Genomic DNA, 19347 nt, shown 5'->3' with positions numbered 1-19347 from the left:
ACAGGCAGCTTTTGTACAGCTGAGTTAGGAGTTGGTTCAACTTGGGTATGGTGTATGTGCATACATTATTTTGCCCTGATCATACCTCTTCTAGTTTCCAGTTCATTCTGCCCTTGGGAAGACTTCCTGTTTGTGCTACATTTTATCAACATGTTAACATCTGGCTTTGTAAATTCTTTATATTCTCTAGGTGCATAAGAGCATCTGTAGTTCATCCTTTTGAGAGCAAATGTAGAAACTGTGCTGCATACGTCTTTAAAAAGAACAACAAAAAAAGTGTACAATCTGCTTCCTATTTATTCATCTTGCTTGGTGTTCCTATAGAAATACACAGTGAATGTAAAGCATTTATTGAAATTTGTAGCCCCACAGACTTTCTGATATGAGTTTCCCTATGTTATTTATCTTTTGCCTATGAGCCCACCATGTACATAGAATTAGAAGCTTGGGTGTCATTTTCTCCTGACATGTGACAGCCAGTGTAGGGAGATGTGTGTGATTCCAGACATGGGAAATGAAGATAGCTGCTAAGCACCTTTCCTGGTTTGGGTGCATCTGCTCCTGATGAGGTCACTCATATATAAAGTAATCTAGCAGGAAACTTCTTGTCGGAATGTTTCCTTCACCGATTGGAATATACATTTTTTTATTGTCTTTCAGAATTATGGATACTTTAAACACTATATGCATGTATATATATACTTTACTAAGCAGGTTTCATGGACACTGAAAAAATAGAAATTGTTCTGAAATCCTAATGAAAATATTGGTACTTGAAAATCGTTTTTGTTTAGTTTAACTCAATCAGACTTTATTTATTTTATGACTAGAAAACAGGTCTTCAGTTCATGAACTTGGTTTTATCACTCTAAATTCCCTTCATTTGGGTCTTCAAATCTCTTGTCTTAAATGCAATATTGCCTGCCCTGCTGCCTGGTCCACTACATCTATATCTAGTTGGATATAGAGCATTCCACAAGTGGCAGTAGTAGGGGCAGCATTCTTGGTGTTTTACTCGATATTGTGGTTTTCTCAAGCTGCTAGAGTGCTTTTCTGGCAGGTAAATGAACTGAAGGCAAATGAGGTAATTGCTGGTGTGTGAAGGAAGTCATATGTTCAGCACTGCTGTTTAGTTGTGGTCTAACTGCACTTGTAGAAAGCTATGCCTCATATTACACTCAGGAATATGAACCAGTTATTCCAAAGGAAAAAGACTATTTTCATTTTGCAGCAGGTAGTAGATGCATGGAAGTCCTTGCCAGCAGTGATTTACAGTCAGAAGCCTACAAGAATTCAGTGAGAGCTGACTTGGACAAGTACTTGGAGAAGTGATTTGTTGAGGGTTACTAAAAACAGACGCTCCACACACCGCTTGGGAAATGTGATTAAGTACTTGAAAGCTTGGAGAGTACTCAGGGGAAGTATCTGTGGATGCCCACATGGGCCAAGAGGAAGTCAGTGCGAGGTGCCCATGACTTGGTAGAGTCATGGTAGGTGGGAGGCTAGGCTGAGCTAGATGGAATATTTGGCGGAAACAGTGTCTCCTTTCTTATGATCTGTTTCTCTTCATCTTTAGGCTGCTGTCAGGAAACACTGTAGAAATACAGCTCAGGCATGCCAAACTATCCTTTCCATGCTTACTGCTTATCTCTTCCTTTTTCTCCTTTGTACTGCTTATTATAATCTTGCTGTTTCTTATCTGTGCCTGGCCTCAGGAGAAGGCCTGTACCCCAGATTTGAGTCCCCAGGTTCCATAGCCCTTCCATGCCTCAGCTACTGTGTGCATGGAGAAATGAGGCTGCAGCAGCCAAAGGATGATCTCCAGCTAAGACTCTTTGCAGAAGTCCTTCCGGTAAGGAAGGCAAAAGGGGTTTCCAGGGGGTTTGATGCAAGCAATACTTGGTAACAGCAGTATGAGAAATGAGTGTGGGTGTAGGGCATAACAATGGAGGAGGTTTGCTGAATTTTTGCCACTGTTTCCTTTATTCTGATGCTTCCTACTGTGCTTTCTACCTAATGTTGTTTCAATGTCATGGGCTGAATGATTAACACTGATAGCTGGCTGAAAGCTGCTCTAAGGTAAACTTTATGTTCATTATTTTACAAATTGTGCCACTTAGGCAATATGTTCTCAGTTTAATGCTGGACTGGGCTGAGATGGGTGCGCTGTGCCCTCAGAAGCTGCTGGAAGGTAAGAGGGATGTGTTGAGGTGCCTGGACACCTCTATCCCTGCCACTAGATTCCCAGTCCAAAGCTGAGTATCAGTAGTCAGAGGCTTCAGGGATGAAGACCAGGCATTGTCCCTTGGCTCATCTTCTGAACTGGCAAAGGGAAGAATAACACATGGGAGCGGCGGGAGCCAGCTCCTGTTTCTGCTTTCAGGTATGGTTGTCTCACCTCAGCCCCTGACACCCACTGGAAGCGCTGAGTCCGTGACCTTCCTTTCCAGCCCCTTCACAGAATCACAGGATGAATTAGATTGGAAAGACCCCTGGGAGCATCGAGTCCAACCCATAACCAAATACCATCATGTCAACTAGACCACGGCACTGAGTGCCAGGTCCAGCCTTTCCTTAAACACCTCCAGGGATGGTGACTGCACCACCTCCTTGGGCAGCCCATTCCAATATTTAATCACCCTTTCTGTGAAAAAATTCTTTCTCATGTCCGACCTAAACATCCCGTCATAGTTTTAGACTGTGCCCTCTTATCCTGTCGCTGGTTGCCTAGAAGAGGCCAACCCTCACCTGGCTACAGCCTCCTTTCGTAGTTGTAGAAAGTCATAAGGTCAACCCTAAGCCTCCTCTTCTCCAGGCTGAACGAGCCCAGCTCCCTCAGCCGCTCCTCACAGAACGTGTGCTCCACACCTTCACCAGACCCGCTGCCCCTCTTCCTTCCCCGCCGTCCGCTTCCCGCTCGCTCTCCGGGCGGGGGGAGGCTCTGCCGGCGCAGCTGGCAGGAAGGCCCGGCGCGGGCAGGGAGGGAAGGGGAAGAGGCGGGGCCTGGAGCCCAGCAGTGTCAATAATACAATAGGGCTCTTGTGCGGCCGCTGCCGCCGGAGGAGGAGCGGGCTGGGCTGCGGGCGCGCCGAGCAGCCGGCACGCAGGGCGGGAGCCGCCGCCGGCCACGGGCCCGGGCGGGCGGGGGCGATGCGCGCCGGCGCGGGACGGCACCAGCAGCACCCGCAGCAGGAGCCGCCGCCGCGGCGGGAGCGCCAGCCCTGACGGCCGCGGCCGCCCACGGCAGCGAGCAGGGCAGGAGGAGGAGGAGGAGGCGGCGGCGCGCCGGGCCGGGCCGGCGGCGGGAGGTGAGTGCGGCCCGGGCTGCCCGCATGGAGGCGGGGCGGGGGGCGGGCGCCGGGGCCGCCGCGCCGGGCCTGTGCGGGGGAGGCGCCGGGCCTGCGGCGGCGGCGTTTGGCGCCAAGGCCGGGCGGGAGGGAGGAGGAGGAGGAAGCGGCGGCGAGCGCCGGGAGGCGGCGGGCGCTGCGGGTACGTGGGGCACCGGCGGAGAGCGCGCGGAGCCGCGCTGGGGGCGGCGGGCGGGCAGCCCGTCCGGTGCGGGTGCTGCGGCCCCGACCGCGTCCGGAGGGAAAAGTTGCGGCGGCTCCGGAGCCGGGCGGGAGCTGCACCCGCGGGGGGCGGCAGGGGCCGGGCGACCCCCGGCCAAGCGCCCTTTTGTTCGCTGCAGCCCGGAGAGGCGGCGACCCGGCGGTGCCCGAGCCGGCGGGGCCCTGCGGAGCGCGGCTGGGCGTGGCTGGCGGGCGGGCAGACAGACAGACAGACAGACAGCCGGGCGCTTGTCCGCCGCCGAGCACCGCTCCGCCGGTATGTCGAGGAACTTGCTAGAACTGAGTTTGACAATGAAGCGCTAGCGCAGCCCTCCCGCCTGCCCGGCCGCGCCGCCAAGGTAAGTTTTTTTCGGAGCGGCGGGGGCGGATGGCGCCCCAGTGCCCCCTGTGCTTGTAGGCAGAGGAGCGGGAAGGTCCCGACTTCACTTCTGCAGATTAAACCTTCCTCCCTTGCGCGGTGTTTGCTTTAATGCTGTTCATCTTTCTGCAAAGGCATGGCTTCGTTCTACGGATGCACCGCGACCGGTGTGGTTAGCGGCTGTGGATGTAGAAAAAGTAACGCTCGCAAATAATAATGGGATGATTGATGGGAGAATTTGGTATAGGGCACCCTAAAATACATCTTAACAGGCAAATAAACGCCACTTTTTTCTGTCTTTTAACTAGAATTATTTTATAATAAGCATTTGTAGTTACTTGAGGAGTTCGGCTATTGTTTGCAAATTGTTGTAATGAATACCTGTGTATTTTTATTAAAATATCACTAAATTTGTGCTGTACTTCAAAGCTCTATGGTTTTTTTCATGTTCAGGAGGAAAGGGATGCTGAAGACAACATCCAAGTGCGATAAGAAAACCTTCAATTACTACACACTAGATACTTGAAAGCTGTTGTGCCTCTCTGTTACTGTAAAGGAGCCTTTGCACTAAAACTGAAAGATTAAGAGCAATGTGTTTTGTCCTGGTGCTTGCAAGATGCTTAATCAGCAGCTGACTTTTTAACATCAGGTTGGTGCTTGTTGTGGGCTGTTCTGTAGAGCATCTCGAGCACACCTGCTCATCTCTATACAGTGAGACCGCATCATAGTGATGGTTAGAGAGCTGGCTTGAAAATGTGAGAGCCTTAGGCCAGAAAGGTCGACCTGGATGAAGGCACGTTTGCATAACTTTCAAGGTTGCCACAGTGTTCCTTAAGGAGATATCAGAAAAGTCTTTACCTGCACTTACCAATGGGAGAAAATGCAATTTGAAGTCTCTTTAGTTAAGAATGTACCTTTTCAAAGTAAAAGCAAATTGGTACTTCTAGGATCTAAAGTTTGTGTTGTTTTGTTGTTTTTCTTTTTTAACTGAACTTCTGACCTCTTTTCAGACTAGCCATGACATGCCTTGTTTTAATTGCAGAGAGCAGAAGAAAGCTTTATTTGTAATACTTGGACTTTAGATGCAGTAAAAGTAATCAAAATAGCAGAACTGTTTCTGTTACCTATCCCTCCTTTGATGTTTCCTCTTTCTAGGTTCCTTGTACAGAACAAGTCTCCCGCCCCCAGTGGGAAAAATTCCTCTGAGTTGGGTCTGGCTGTAGGTCTTTTTTTCTTATATTTGTGTTACGTGCGTGTAGCAGATACTTGCAAAGGTTTGCTAGAGAGCTGATCTAGGAGCATATGCAGTGGCATTTATTGGCAAGGATGTATGTTCATTTGGGATCTCATTAAAACCATGAAAATCTGCTGTGAATATAAGTGCCTGGGCTAGATAGATCTCAGTATAGTGTTAGAACAAACCCAGCTGTTTTCTTCTCTGCGGCTCTGTGGACTTCCTCTCAGTGGCAGACAATCAGGAAGTTTGTATTTGGGATTTATTGGGATACCTGGGGTTGTTTTGGGCTTTTTGTTTTGATTTTTAAACTATACATGCTTTTCATAGACCTGGATGATTTGCTTATGGAGAAGAACTTATATGACGCCTTTTTATCTTCAATTCAGTATTATTTTTACCTGTGTAGTTTTATATATATAAACACATGGGCAGAGACGTGTGCAAGGTCACTGTAGTAGCTACCCCATGCTGAATGCTGTAGAACATTTTCCCCAAGAGCTTGCTGCAGCTGGCCTGGGAGATGTCTTGACTGGTGACCTCAGCTCCTGGTTAGTGTGTTGGCAGGTGTCCAAGACCATGGTGAAAATGGCTGAATTTGTTAGATGTGATGGGGAGAAGTAAAGCTAAACCCTGTACAAGCTGACTTGAATTTGAGACACTTGTACAGTGTTCTCTGTGGTCTATTTAGGTAGCTTATTTCAATCTGTAATTAATTTCTGACTATCATGCCCCAGTGGGTGAGAAGCAGGGTATGGTGCCTGCATATTTTTGGTTAGCTTAGCAAGACATGGGACGCATCTGGAGAAGGAATGTGCACCCATTTTTGTAGCGCATCTTTTATCATCCATGGATGGTAATGTCGTGTAAACATCTGTTTCTGTGGTTTGTCTTTCTCCTTTAGTCCCTAGAAGTCTCCTTCAGAAGTTGGTATGTACTTTGAGGGGCTGTTACTTGAATGGGTTTGATGGTGCAGTGTTGTGCCCACTCTTCAGAAAATACCAGGCAATTTCATAGCAAAGAACGTTGTATTCAACTGAAATTTAAAAGTTAATATTCTGATAAGTATAGGTATCATTGTCTCTGTTTTGTCTAGATCAGTGGTGGTGTTGTGTTTTGGTTGGTGACTTCTTTTTTTTATAGATAGAAATGGACTGAGTCAAAACTTGCTATTTGAACATGCTCCTTAATCTCTCCACTCCCACTATTTTTGTGGGAGCTATAGCTAAGGGGACTTGAGGTCTTTTCAATTCTATGGAGAGGGGAACCTCTGAAATTGTGTGCTGTTTCTTTTTTCCGAAGATTTGAAATGCCTGTAACACTCGAGGCTTCATGTAATTGGAGACATAAATGCAATTTTTACATACTTTACTTAAAATGGAAACTAACAAGTTAATAATAGCTCTTATCGAGGGTATTTATGTAATGGAAGCCAACAGATGCTATTTGCATCTTCAAGAGCTGATGTACAAAATGTTATGTCAAGGCCCTGGCAGGTTTTGTGCTGGCGGAGGCTGGGTCAGGTGGGAGTGGGAGATGCTGGAGATTTGGAGGGCTTGATGGCACCTCTGAAAAGTGATATAACTGTATGAAATTTTCCATTTTAGCATATAGCTTACTTTAATGCTGCTAATGAAAAGAACAGAGTTTTGATTTGAGAATTGATTTCTTTTATATTTATTCATGTGAAATGATCAATTACACCTGTCACTTTAAAAGTACTTTTCTTTGTGCTATTTTCTAGATACAATTGCAGAACACCTAAAAATTGTGTCTATAGATACTATTTTATTGATACTTCAACTTATTTTGACTACAAGAAGGTATCTGGCAAAGAAGTTTCAGAAATACATTGTGACAAACCGGGTGTTGCCCTCTGTGGAGAGATGCCGCTGTAATTACCAAGCACCTCCCTGTTTCCCTAGGCTGTTCACTCTTTCATATTCATTGGCTTCCAAGTTGCCCTTCTCTGGGTACTTGAAATCTGAACTTTTCCAACATTTAATATCTTATTTCAGTGTGTAGGAGACCAAGAATTTGGGGATTACAGCAGTCTGGGATGCGTGATTTTGGACCTAAGGAAAGCTCCTACATTTGTAGAGCTCTAATGAGGCTTTACTTGGATTTAAAGGAATGGAAGAGACCCCGAGCTGTGAGCATGACTGCGGAGGCTCCACTGGCACTTGCTTAGTCGCCCTCTTCAGAGAAGCAGGAGAAGGTGGGAGGATAAGCTCGTGACTGCTGATGCTATTTATTCAGACTTTCTCCTGGGTTAAATACTGGTATGCTTGCCTTAGCTTGTTAAACTTTGTTTGAAAACTTTGGAGTGCTATTCTTCTTCAAAGTACACCTGTTACAGCTTTAAGAGCTGTGTTTCTTGATTATTGAATTCAATGGTGAACATAACATATCGTGTCGTTAATGTCTCTTTGTGTTTTAATTAGAGCTCTAGGAGATGTTAAAAAACAGGTTTATACACATGCCTGACTGGTTGCTAAACTGAATATGCTTTCACACAGTCTTGAGGGAATTATGTATTATTTTGCTAATCTACTGCTCTGGGCTTCCCCCAGCCCTTTTTCTTTCCTTTTTCCTTTTTTCCCATCTTTTTCTAAAAAGTCCTTGCTTGAATATTTTCTGAGGGTCTGTCTTACCTGCTTAAAGCTCCTGACTGTTGATAGCCTTTGCTGGTGAAAAGCTTAGCCTCTTGCTCATGTCCTAGAGAGCAGTTTCATGCCTGCACAAGTGGTTTGGTGCACAGCAGGTCCAACAGCTTCCAAGGGTTAGTGCAGTGCAGTGGGTGAGTAGAGACTGAGATGCCTGAGATCATCCAAAGGGAGGGGTGATACTCCACACACCAGGTGCTGCAAAGTGAAACAACTGACCAGGAACATTTACTGCAAGTAGTTAATTTTGTATGACTGTGTTATGAAGAGTTTTCCAAGCTGTGTTTTATATTTTCAGGTAGTTCTTGTTTTGGAATATGCTGTTGGGTTGATGACAGAATAGTGAGAGGAGAACTGCATAGAAGTTCTGCCTGGGTGCTGTCTTTTAATTGTGCTATATAGTTTATCACATAATAGTGAATTACTGAAATTCTTTAAATCTGTAGATAAGTGATGGATTTACTACAAGTGTTAGACAAGAGTTACAGTAACATGGCTGTTCACAAGCCCTTGAAAACCATAACTAAACTATAAGCTTTCATTCATACTGCTTAAAAATTTAAGTTTTTGGTTTAACAGACCAGACAGTTTTTAAATAATGCTTCCTCTATAGACCATGGTGATATTGAGAAAATTATTACTTTTAGTGTGCAAATATTTAAACCTTCCCCTACATATCAAGTATAGCAGAATAAAATGGTAGTATTTTCTATCTACTGACATGTCAGAAAACCTGACTTGAACCACTAAATACACAAGTGTATAGAAGAAATGTGTACCCTGTCAAGGGAGGAAACAAATGTCCCTAGTGGGACTCCTTGTGTTGTTTAGTTCTCTTCATTTGTTCTGCTTTAAACTGCTTGTATTTATTTAATACTCTCTCAGTGTTAATTTGCAGGTTTTGATATCAAAGTGGCTGTAGAGGACTCATCATAGGAAACAGTGCCTATGTCCTGTCCAGGTTTTGGTTTTAATGAAAAAACGAGCCAACCAAAGACTTTGTGGAGCTGAAATACTCAGTATGTATTAGACATACATGGAAATAAATACTCAGCATTAGAGACACACAGGCTCAGCAATTATCTGGCCAGAAGGAACCTCAGCAGAGAGGTAGGACTAATACCTCTCCCACTTTTATTAATACTTAGATAGAAAGAGCGGTAATAAAGTGGTGCTCCTCTTCCTGCTTTCATGCTAATAGACTCTTTTCCCAGCTGGAAAATAGTGACTGAAATAGTGATAACGAGTGATTACTCTGCAGTGCAATGTAAACTTGTTAGATGTTGTTTGATAGGAGGGAGGAAAAAAAAAATGCTCATTTCAAGCACAGATAATAGCTTTTTATGTCAGCTTTCTGTGTTTTTTATTTCAAAAACTGCTGACCGGAGCTCTGAAAAAGGAAGGGGTACTGGTTGTCAGTGCTGCTGCTACACTTTGACATCGTTAATCTTGTTTGGGGGAATTCTAGCAACTCTTGGCTTGGGCCTAATTCAAGAGCAGTTGTGTTCTTTTGCAAAAATCAAATTGCCTGTCATTTAAGTAACTGAAAGGGAGATACTTAAACCTGATAATGAAATTGCAGTCTTCCTTATGTTAACAATGTAATCATTTCCATTGTAGCATGAAATGAGCAATCCTAAGAAGTAAGCGAAGCATTTTGCTTGACAAATTTGAACTTGCAGCTCTGCAGCAGAACGTGAGGGAGGAACCAAAAAGTTGATCTTAATAAATGGTACATGTTTATGAACAAAAATATTGTAATGGGTGTTGGCATACCTAGGAAGTAAAATTCACCACTTCTTATGGTACTGATTCTTTTTTGGAAGATATTTTTTCAAAATATTATGCCTGTATAACAGATACTAATTTTCTTCTCTTTCTTTGGTTAGTGCTTGTTCACTTTTTTGGGCCAAAAAATAAAAAGATGGAAAAAACCGTGGGATGAAATAATTCCGTATTTTTATATAAATAGAAATGATGCAAAATGATGTTGTATGCCCTTTGCAACTGGTATCCATAAATTCAGGTGGTTTCATTTTGATTCTTGTAATTTTGTACTTTTTAATGTATCATACCATAATTTCCAGTGATATTTTATGAAAATTGTGAAAGTTGTTCTTTATTCAGGTATTTTTCAAATGCCTAAATTTGCTGAAGTTAGTAGTAAGCATATTTTTGATCCAAATACTTATGTATACAGCTAGTGTACAGAGGTTACTTAAAATGGGAACTGAATGAGATTTTGCCAGTGACTGGCAGGTTACATTCATGTGTGTTTCTGCAGTTTTGATATTTGGTTATATACACCTATTCAGAGACAGAATATCTGTGGTATAATACTGTAGAAAAGGGAACTCTGCCCTGAGCTCCATGAAAGAGAATGTTAAACTCTGTTTCAGTGCTTAGTATTCTTAGTAGTCTTTCCTCTGTTGCTTAAAACTGAATATATATGGATCTGATGCATAATGTCTTCATTTTTCTTCCTCTGTAAATGCCATAAAACTTCAGAAGGTGGGACATAAGTTATTAGAAAGCTTATACTCCTGCCAATCAGCTCAGTATCAGTTAGAGCCCTGTGACTCCCATTACGTGGATTAATCTGGCTTAAGTGCTGTCTTAGATCCTTTGTTTGGCATCTTCTATGTACTTGTTCTAGATTTTCAGAAGCCTCTATATGTAACAGCGAACAGGGATGTGCATTAATTTAGGTTACTGAAATCTAGTAGCTTTTGCAGGTGCCATTTCATTCTCTTTTCAGATTTTGTGTTCACTTCTGTGTGCTTGACTTCTACATTTGAATTAGTCCATTTTTGAAGTATGAATGAGTTAAGAGTTGGAAAAAAAAGTCTGAAGAAATTTAAGGGAAAAAGTAGTGCCTCAATTGCAGATGAGAACTTGAACGTGATTTGTAGTTCTTACCTCTCTCAGCCGTCCATGTCTTTGATGTCTTTGTAGTCTCCCTTTGGCCATCCCCTCTTCTTTTTGACTTAACTTTCCAACCTTTTCCTTACTATTGAAGAAAACAGTGTTTCCAGTGAGTGTCTCAGAGTCCTCTTGGGACCCTATAAATCACCCTATAAATCAGGTAAAATTAAATTTGTCTCCCGTACCAGACTACAGACAGTATGGACTTCCAGATTATTTGCAGTCAACCTGAAAGTATTTTGGCAGACCTGTTGATTTGGGGTTTTTTTGTTGTAAGTTTTCTCAGTCTGATAAAGGGGGCTTTTTCCTTCATCAGTGTATATTTTGTGAGGTTTTATTTTTCGTGGCTGGTACATTTGTGGGGGTTTACATATGTGTATGTACAAAAGCATCAGGCAGTGCAAATTCAAGCTGTATTTTTAAAAAATCATTAAAAGAAATGTTTGTGATAAAAAGCTTTTTCCTGGTGAATGCTGATATTGGTGTGATGACTAGCTAGTGTTTAACAAAAAACCCTTCAGTGTTATACCTGTACGTAGGTAAACTTTGCTTGGTTAAGGAGGTTAAATCTGTATATTTGACTTAAACACACATCAGAAATTGTATTTACTTTGGTACAGATAATAAGAGTGTTTCAAAACAAACTTGCTTTTATAAAGGGAGGAACTGCTAGAAAAAGTGAGACAGTGGCAAAGCATTGATTTAGTGAAGTAACTTTTAAAACATTTAAATGCATCCTGGTTACTTCTGTCAAATCATTTTTTTTTCTTTCCCCCTCTAAATAATTGTAGGGAATCTATCCTAAGCTCATTCTATGAAAAAAGTCAGTTTTCATAGCAGTTTGAAGGTGTTGCTCTAGTGTAATTCAGCTGGTCATGTACACCTAATTCTGAAGTAGTATCAGTGTCAGCCTTTGCACAGGGGCTGTACAAGCTGAACCAGATTCCTTTGGCCATAGCAAAGTGTCTTTAGATCTATCTTTTAGGGGTTTTAATGCCACGTTAGGGCACTCTATGCCACCTCTGCCTGTTTGTGGTCTCTTATAGGTTTGTAGGGATTTAATCAGTCATAATAGTGGATTTAACTGCGTGAGGGCAATTCTCAAAGGAGTAAAAGCTCAACTTACTTCCACTTTTGAGTTTTCCAGGTCTGGCAGGATTATAGAGGTTTTGGTGCTTCAGGTAAGCAGAAGTAATGTAAAACTAAGTGTGCAAACCTATTAAGGCAAGTGTTCTCTTTTATTTTTTTTTTAAATGCCAGTGTATTGTGAAGGGCAGTGTTACCTGCTGTCCTTCTTGGAACTGGTGGAAGCCCAAGCATAATGATGTGAGTAGGAGACTACCAAGTCTAGTTTTATCCCTTGTTAAACAATATCAGAAGTTTTACCTCCTTAAAGGCAACAGCTTTGTATAGTGGAAGTCTTATGTTAATAAACTACAGGAAATCAGAAGAAATCAGAAAGGTCTAAATATTTTAGACAATTCTATTAAAGGTTTTTTTCTTTTGATAGTAAGTTTTTCTGACAGTGAGTGCTTTAAAAAAAGAATAGTTTTCTTGCGTTACAACTTGGTCTTGCAATCCCCCACTCTTCCCCAATATATTTGCATTAGAAGAATTTAGGGAGAAATAAACTCAGTTTTGTCATTTAGGAAATTCATCAGAAAAATGTATTGCTAATTTCTGGCTTTGTTTTGGCACTGGCTTTAATTCCCATTGACTCCATCAAAACCAAAGTTTCCCTGCTTGTTTCTCAGAGCTTGTCTTGTGTTTTGTCTGAGTGGGAATGACTTTGGAAGAGGATTGATGAAAGTTTCTTCTTCATAGCAGTAACAAAAACCCCAACACAACCCTTTCCAACCATTTAAGATCATCTTCAAGGAAGAAGGCATATTTGGTTGCTGCTAAGGGATTTGCAGCCACCAAGGATGAAGTTGATGAAGTCTTGTTTACTGCGTTTTAGTGTCTGCTGCTTCATTAATCGTCATTTGATTGTGCTCCAAGCCTTGTGTTTTTGCGGTCTAAGTGCAAAGCTTGGGTGCTTTATTTATTTATGCAGTTTCTTTGCAGGGGAAGGTGTCAATTTAAGTGCTGATATGATGTCTGACTGTGAAAGAATGGAGAGACTTTCCTTATGAAAAGTCAGAAATACCAATGTCCCTAGTTTGATAAAGGATATCAGGAGTACTTTAAATCACTCTGATAATCAAGTGAAGTTAACGCTGTTACCTTTTTCTTACCGCCTTTTTTTTCCCTCTGGGAGCTGCCATTCAGTTAAATACTGACTAAATGTTTTTATGTGAGGTGAGCTGTTTATGAGGGTTATTTTTCTGTGGCCACTGAGATCCCCTTAAGGGCCAGGAATATTCAGTATATCTACACTGCTCGTTACTCAAATTTTACATAGCTGGAGCAGTTGAAGAAACTCGTAAGAGTGTGCTCTGTAGCCTTTCTGAATCCCTGTGTTGTACACTGGTGAGCATCACAACTTAATGTATCCAGAAAAGGAGATACAGTCTTTTCTTGCTGTTATCCAGTTGTGAGATAGCTTTCCTCCTGTAATCCAGGCATAAATTATTCTTAATCTTTTTGTTTGTAGTTCCTTTTTTTGCCTATTTGCATTGACTAGGATTGTAACAGAGGTTCAGCAGGCTCATTTGTTGTGTAAAAGCAGGTGATGGTTTGAGCCACGAGTTCCTCCTGACACTCTCCAGCAACAAGGTTGTTGGTCATCCTGCAAGTAAATGGTTGAAGCAAAATATCACAACGTAGATAAGAAATGCTTGCACAGAGTGATCTTTCAGTGAAGTGATGGGAATGACCATAGATGCTTAAGTGCTGTATGTAGGCAGCAGCAGAGTGGACAGGGTTTGAGGAAAAGAGAAAAAGCTCTGGGGCAGACTCTTGGTGGATAGGAGAGGAGGGCTGGGAAGATGGGGTGAAAACGAAGGGCAGCCTTTGCAGGTGTGGCAGCTGCTGACACTTTGTGATGCCGAATTTGATGCCTGAAGAGTGCATGTGAGGAGAGGAGGAAGAAAGGTCCAAGCATGTATCTGATTCCTGGAGGTATCCATTTACAGGACTGCAAATCAGTAGTTGAATCTGTGAGAAGAGACATTTCTGGCATCATTCCCTATTTGGTGTGTGAGCTGCTGTCCTGAACATGCTGGGCACTTTGAATCCCACTGTAAAGATTTCCATTTGCTGCATGAGGAGCTAAAACCTTGTGGGGTTTGCTGTTTCTTGTTCCAGAGCTCTAGCTTGAATGCACTGAAGTGCACAGTTTGGTATTGCTTTGGTCCAGAGTTTAAATATGTCACTTCATATTTTATATTGTCATTCTGTGGAGGATCCACCTACTGTTTTTAGCTTTTGTGACTCTCTTGTGTGTGTGGTGGGGTCGTGGGACTTACTGTGGAGAATATGGAAGTGGCATAGCTGTGCCATCAGAATTACCATACTTTAGAAGTTCTCACACTTAAATAGTTTTATTTTTTATTTTAAGATCTCCACTAAAGGTCCCTAACTGTGTACAAATATAGTTGCATTAAAAAATAGAATTTGGCTATGGAAAAAGATTATTCTAGGTCATCTAGATTATTGCTTCTGAAATGATTGTTTGAGCCTCCCTTCAGAAAATAGCATGGAACAGTACTGCCATCACTCAGCTACAGGAAATGCACACGAGCACATCTGTTTAGTACAGGAGGTACAAGTCAAATGAGGTGGATTGATACTTAAAATCCAACTGGCCAGCATGTGGCTGTGGCTAACAGCAGGACATGTAATGTTCTCCTTCCTCAAGAACTGCATCTATTTTGTTTTACTCCAGCTCCTCATAAATAGCTTGTTTTTGCTGCTCTGTGGCCCATAGACCTGTTTTCAAGTTCCTAGTAGTTGGAAGTGCCAAAATACTTTTGTTATTTCTGACTGTACCCCATTCCAAGCTTTGTGGATAAGGAAGCCTCCTGCTAGTTTCCTATTTTTATATTTCAGTTTAGATCTTGTACTGCAACCTTCTGCCTCATGCATTTGTATTCTCTTTCTGCTACATTGCTCTGTGTTGAGGTGCATCCTGCTGCAGGGAATACCCACTCTTTAGAGAGAGAGAGATGCATGCTGCACCAGGCTGAAGTAACACGTCTCCTTAACGTTTCATCCTGCAAAAGAGGAGCAGGGATCTGAGCTGCTGTGCACTAACCTATATATATATCTATATATCTCAGTCTCTGATATAGGGAAGAGAGATGGACTGGTGGAATAGTTACCTGGGATTGCTTAGCTCTCACCAGCGTGCAGCAATACACATGTGTTCTGTGGAGTAGCTGATGCACAGTACTTGCTGCTGCACAGCATCATGTCTGCATGGTGAGGTGCAGTCCCCAGTGCAGACAGTCCCAACAAACCACTTTGTGCAGTGCTCTTTATACTCAAGTCTCATTTATTGTTGCCTTGCCCTCTGGCTGGGTTGAGAAGAGCTGAGGTCTGCCGAGCATGTTGTGTTGGCAGTGCAGCAACCAGGACTCTTGTCCAATCTTTGTTTAAACGTCAAGAGCTGCAGCCTCCAATCGTCCCCTTGGGGACATGGGTCAGTAGTTCTGACTCTCAGGATATTTCCTTAATGCTAAGCCTAAACTTTTTGGGTTTTGTCTTAAATTTATCCCATTACATTTAATCTCTTACAGACACAGGCTTTTGTTTGACTGATTCTAGTCTCCTACCTGTATATGAAGAATGTAAACATCTTAAAGTAGGTGTTGGTCTATGTGGGTATTAGTAGCTTTTCCCTGTAAGGGCAGTTTTTTCAGCGTGACTCAGTTTTATGCATATATATGTTACTTACATTGTATAACAATTATTTTCAAGTAATCGATAAGATGTTGAGTGTTTTGCAGAATGTTTGGCACTACACACAAACTAAGTAACTACTGTGTTGGGTCACCATCTGAGTGCCTGGGGCCCAGGACTTCAGAGCATTTCATAAAATGTCTTGATGTTACTTGTTAGTTGCCTTGTGAAACCTATCCTTCTAGACATCCTGCTGCATTGTTTGTCTGAAAGTGGGGAAATTGTTTTCCCAGCAAGTTTTAATTGATTGCTGGGAATTACTAAATCACTGGCTGTTATTAAGAATAGGCTTGTTGCTGCATAAAGGTGTCATGAAATAGTTCTGTGACAGTGGAAAGAAGTGAAGGTGCTAGAGAATTGCAGGCTTTTCTAAATGATCTATCTTAAGGTGAGATGGACTATCTTTAGATTTTTACAATGAAATTGTGAATTTATGCTGAATTACTTTGTTGGCTAAGCCAATGTGGAAGAAAGATAAAAATTAAGAAGCTGCAGAGTACTCACTGAAGTCAGGACTGTTTAGAAGCTTGTGAAGAAGAATAAACAACAAATCAGTTTATTACAAGCGAAAACCCAGCACTGTTTGCTACAAAGACTTTGCAGGGATTTTACAGGACTTTTCTTAAAGCTTACTGACTTTTTCTCTTCTACCGCTAATGCCTGTAGGATAAGTATTGCCAGGAAATAACTATTCAGTTAAATATGATGGATACGGTTCTGGTATTTGGATACTTGTTCTGTTATGATTTTTCAGAACTATAAGGGAAAGAGTACCATTACCTTCCTGTTTCATACTATAATTATAATCTTAAAAACTATTGGCTTTATTTCTTTTGCTGTCTTGGTAGTATTAAATTTTTGATCTGCCTTTTATAAGAGGTCTATGTGATGTTTACTGGTAGTCCATGGGGAGCTCTCTGTATGTGCTAGATATCTGAAGCAGTCTGTAAAAACCCAGGAAATTATAAAATTATTTTCTAATACCTTTCCCACCTAAGCAGTGTTGTATCCCTGGGATTATTTATGAAGGAGATGTGAAACATCACAAGACCTGCTTTATAATTCAGTTTTGAAAGTAATTTGTGAGGTCGGAATTGCACAGTAGATGATGCAAGTTATCAGGCAATCCATATTATCAAAAGCTAGCTAAGGAAGCATGGATTAGCTGAAATGCTCACAGGAATGTTTGTAGCTGCTGAGAAAACTGAGAGGATAATTGCTAATTAGTTTCAAACAAGACAGGTGAATTTATATTTGCAATGAATGATGTGGGTGAAGGAATGAGGACTCTGTTCTTTCAATACCTGAATCAAGCTGGGCGGAGCTGCATATCTACTTGAGAAGATGCTTTGAACTCAGAGTTACTTTGACAGACTGGAGAATGAGTCTGGAAGGAGGGGTTGGATGGGGCTGGCAGGGCATGGAGGGGCAGCTCTGTGGCATAAAGGTTTGGCAGCATGCCTGCAGGCTAGGAGCAATGGGTCCCAGCAGCAATAACTGCTCACAGCCAGGGCTTGAGACAACAGTAATAGTGATGCAAAAGCAAATGCACTGGCATTTATATGTAGGATTATTATCTGCAAATCATGTGACAGTAATGGATATTTTTCTGTAAAAAGAGAATATCCTTTTCTGTGTAGGGAAGGATTCAAGTGGTAGACTTTGTCCAGGACATCACAACTTCGCACTGGTTTTGTGTACCAGCCCTGGAGAATCAGAAATGTAGACAACATCCTATAAGCAGAGGGTGAAAGAACTGGGTTCTTTCTAGTCTGGAGAAAAGACTGACAAGAGAGTTAAGCTGGTGTTAAAACTGTGCCAAGAAGAAAGAGATGAGATCATCAGGGTCCAGTGCTGGGAGAGATCTGGTAAAGGCTTGAGCAGCATGGGGAAAGGTATGCTTAAAGTGCTGGGATAAACTTGCTGGCACTAAGGGTCACACAGCATGGAAGGGGCTCCCCTGGAGGGGCTGAGGAGCCTCTGTTACACAGAGTTCTTGGTCTTACTTGGCTGTCCTTTTTCAGGACCCCGGCAGATCTGTTTTCTGTGACCATCTCTCTTTTTGCAAATGGCAGTGCAGTGTGTGGGATTGTTGATGAGAAAAGCACAAAGCTCTATTTTCAACCAGTCCAATTCTTGTTTTGGTGGCTTGGCTGTTGGTAAGCACTGTGGTAAATTACAGAGAGAGTGATAGTATAACAGTAGTGATAATACAAAAATAGATCTGTGTTCCAAGTGGCCTTCTGTTGTTATAAGTTGTATTTTAAGAAATAAATCTTGCTGATGCTTTTTTCCCTGGTGACGCTTAGTTTCCAGGCAGTATTTATGAAATGCTACTGTGCATTTCTAAGTTGGTTTTCTGTGTCTACACTGTCCTTTAGTTCCTATAATTTTTTTTTGTATTCTTCATGCCACAGTTTCTTTTGCTGGCCCGTTACTTTTTCAAATATACCTGGAGAGTAAGAGTTAAGTCTATTGGCAGTCTGTGTGGAGGGGAGGGTGAGCATCTTCTGTGCATTCTTTACCCTGCTCCTGAACTTGCTGCTCATGGGGAGGTTGGTATTCTTCCATTTTTTTAATCTACTGATCTATTATTAATCTATTTGATCTATTGATTTAATCTATTTAATCTATTCTTCTATTTTTTTAATCTAATGATCAGGGGGAAGATCCCCTGATCATTAATTTGAGGTGACTTAATTTAGTGTTTCTCAATCAATATGTTAAGACAGCTCTTAAAACAAAGAGGGGGAAAATAATATTTTGTGGGAGAAACTGTATTTTTCATCTCATTTTGTATATTTGTTCATGATTTGTGAAATAAGTAAAGTTGGGAGTGAAGATTATGACTGTATACTGTAAGCATTAGAGAAAGAAAAAAAAAAATTAGCTGAACCTTCCAGTATTTCAGAGTTCATTTTGGCATTTGACTGAGCAAATAAATGTGTTTTTAATGAAGAGTTCAAAAATATATTAGTTTTGTGGTTCAGCTGGGAGGCAAAAGCTGTAGTTTTGTTCACACTTAAAAGTTGTAGGCTGTGTTGCATTTTAATGATGCCATTTGAGCTGCCACAACCAGGGCTTTGCCTGTGTTTCTATGGAAAACTTGTATTAACTAGGTTCAATCGGGACATTAAAGAATTATCCCATAATGAAATATGTCGTAAGAAAAATTCATTCGAAGTCGTGTTTGGAAAACATAGCCAGCCATTTATTAATTATTTACTTATTTTCTTCACTCGCCCTCCCTCATTTTGTGGGTGAGGCTTTTGGCATTTCTTAGCTGGAGGCTACCAGGCAGGGTAGTAGCAGGCAGAGCAGCAGGGGGCTGTTAAAGCGAGCCCCTCTGGTCACCCCCACTCCCCGTGTGCCAGGTGTTTCTGCTGCCCCTGAGCTGGGTCCCTCTGGATGGAGTCAGGAGGCTCCTGCGCAGACCCTGTGGATTGCTTCGGGCTATGTGTGTGGTGGTGGTGGCGGTGGCAGAGTGTGTCTGCTTATCTCAAGTTAAAAACCCAACCCACGTAGTGTGATTCATGTTTCAACAACCTTGGCTCTAGTACTGCTTTGATCTACAGATCTTCTTGTGTTGCTCAAATTTAATTGCTTAATGTGGGGTATAGCCAGAAAATGTCAGGAAGATAGGAAGAAGAACTTAGGAAGATGAAAAAAAACCCAAAACAAATCCCCAAACCAACCAAGCACTTCTGCTCCAATCCCCCTCAACCCCCCCAAAAACCCCCAACAAACACA

At 42.1% G+C, this 19347-nt stretch overlaps 1 protein-coding gene across 2 annotated transcripts in view; it reads left to right on the top strand.

Moving 5' to 3' along the window:
* The first annotated feature begins 3286 nt into the window (after positions 1-3286).
* Positions 3287-19347, top strand: part of JADE3 (jade family PHD finger 3) — a 63910-nt gene continuing 47849 nt past the window's right edge. Inside the window, exon 1 of one of the 2 annotated variants that reach the window (XM_088159935.1) lies at positions 3287-3308. The gene's annotated coding sequence lies outside the window, so the exon portion shown is untranslated. The remainder of the gene's footprint in view (positions 3309-19347) is intronic. The other variant, XM_088159934.1, reaches the window with a different exon arrangement.

The sequence above is a fragment of the Sturnus vulgaris genome, chromosome 2 (genome assembly GCF_052056855.1).
Source record: "Sturnus vulgaris isolate bStuVul1 chromosome 2, bStuVul1.hap1, whole genome shotgun sequence".
In the NCBI taxonomy this organism is placed as follows: domain Eukaryota; kingdom Metazoa; phylum Chordata; class Aves; order Passeriformes; family Sturnidae; genus Sturnus; species Sturnus vulgaris.
The sequence above is the reverse complement of the archived record's forward strand: the minus strand, read 5'-3'. Positions and strand labels throughout refer to the sequence as shown.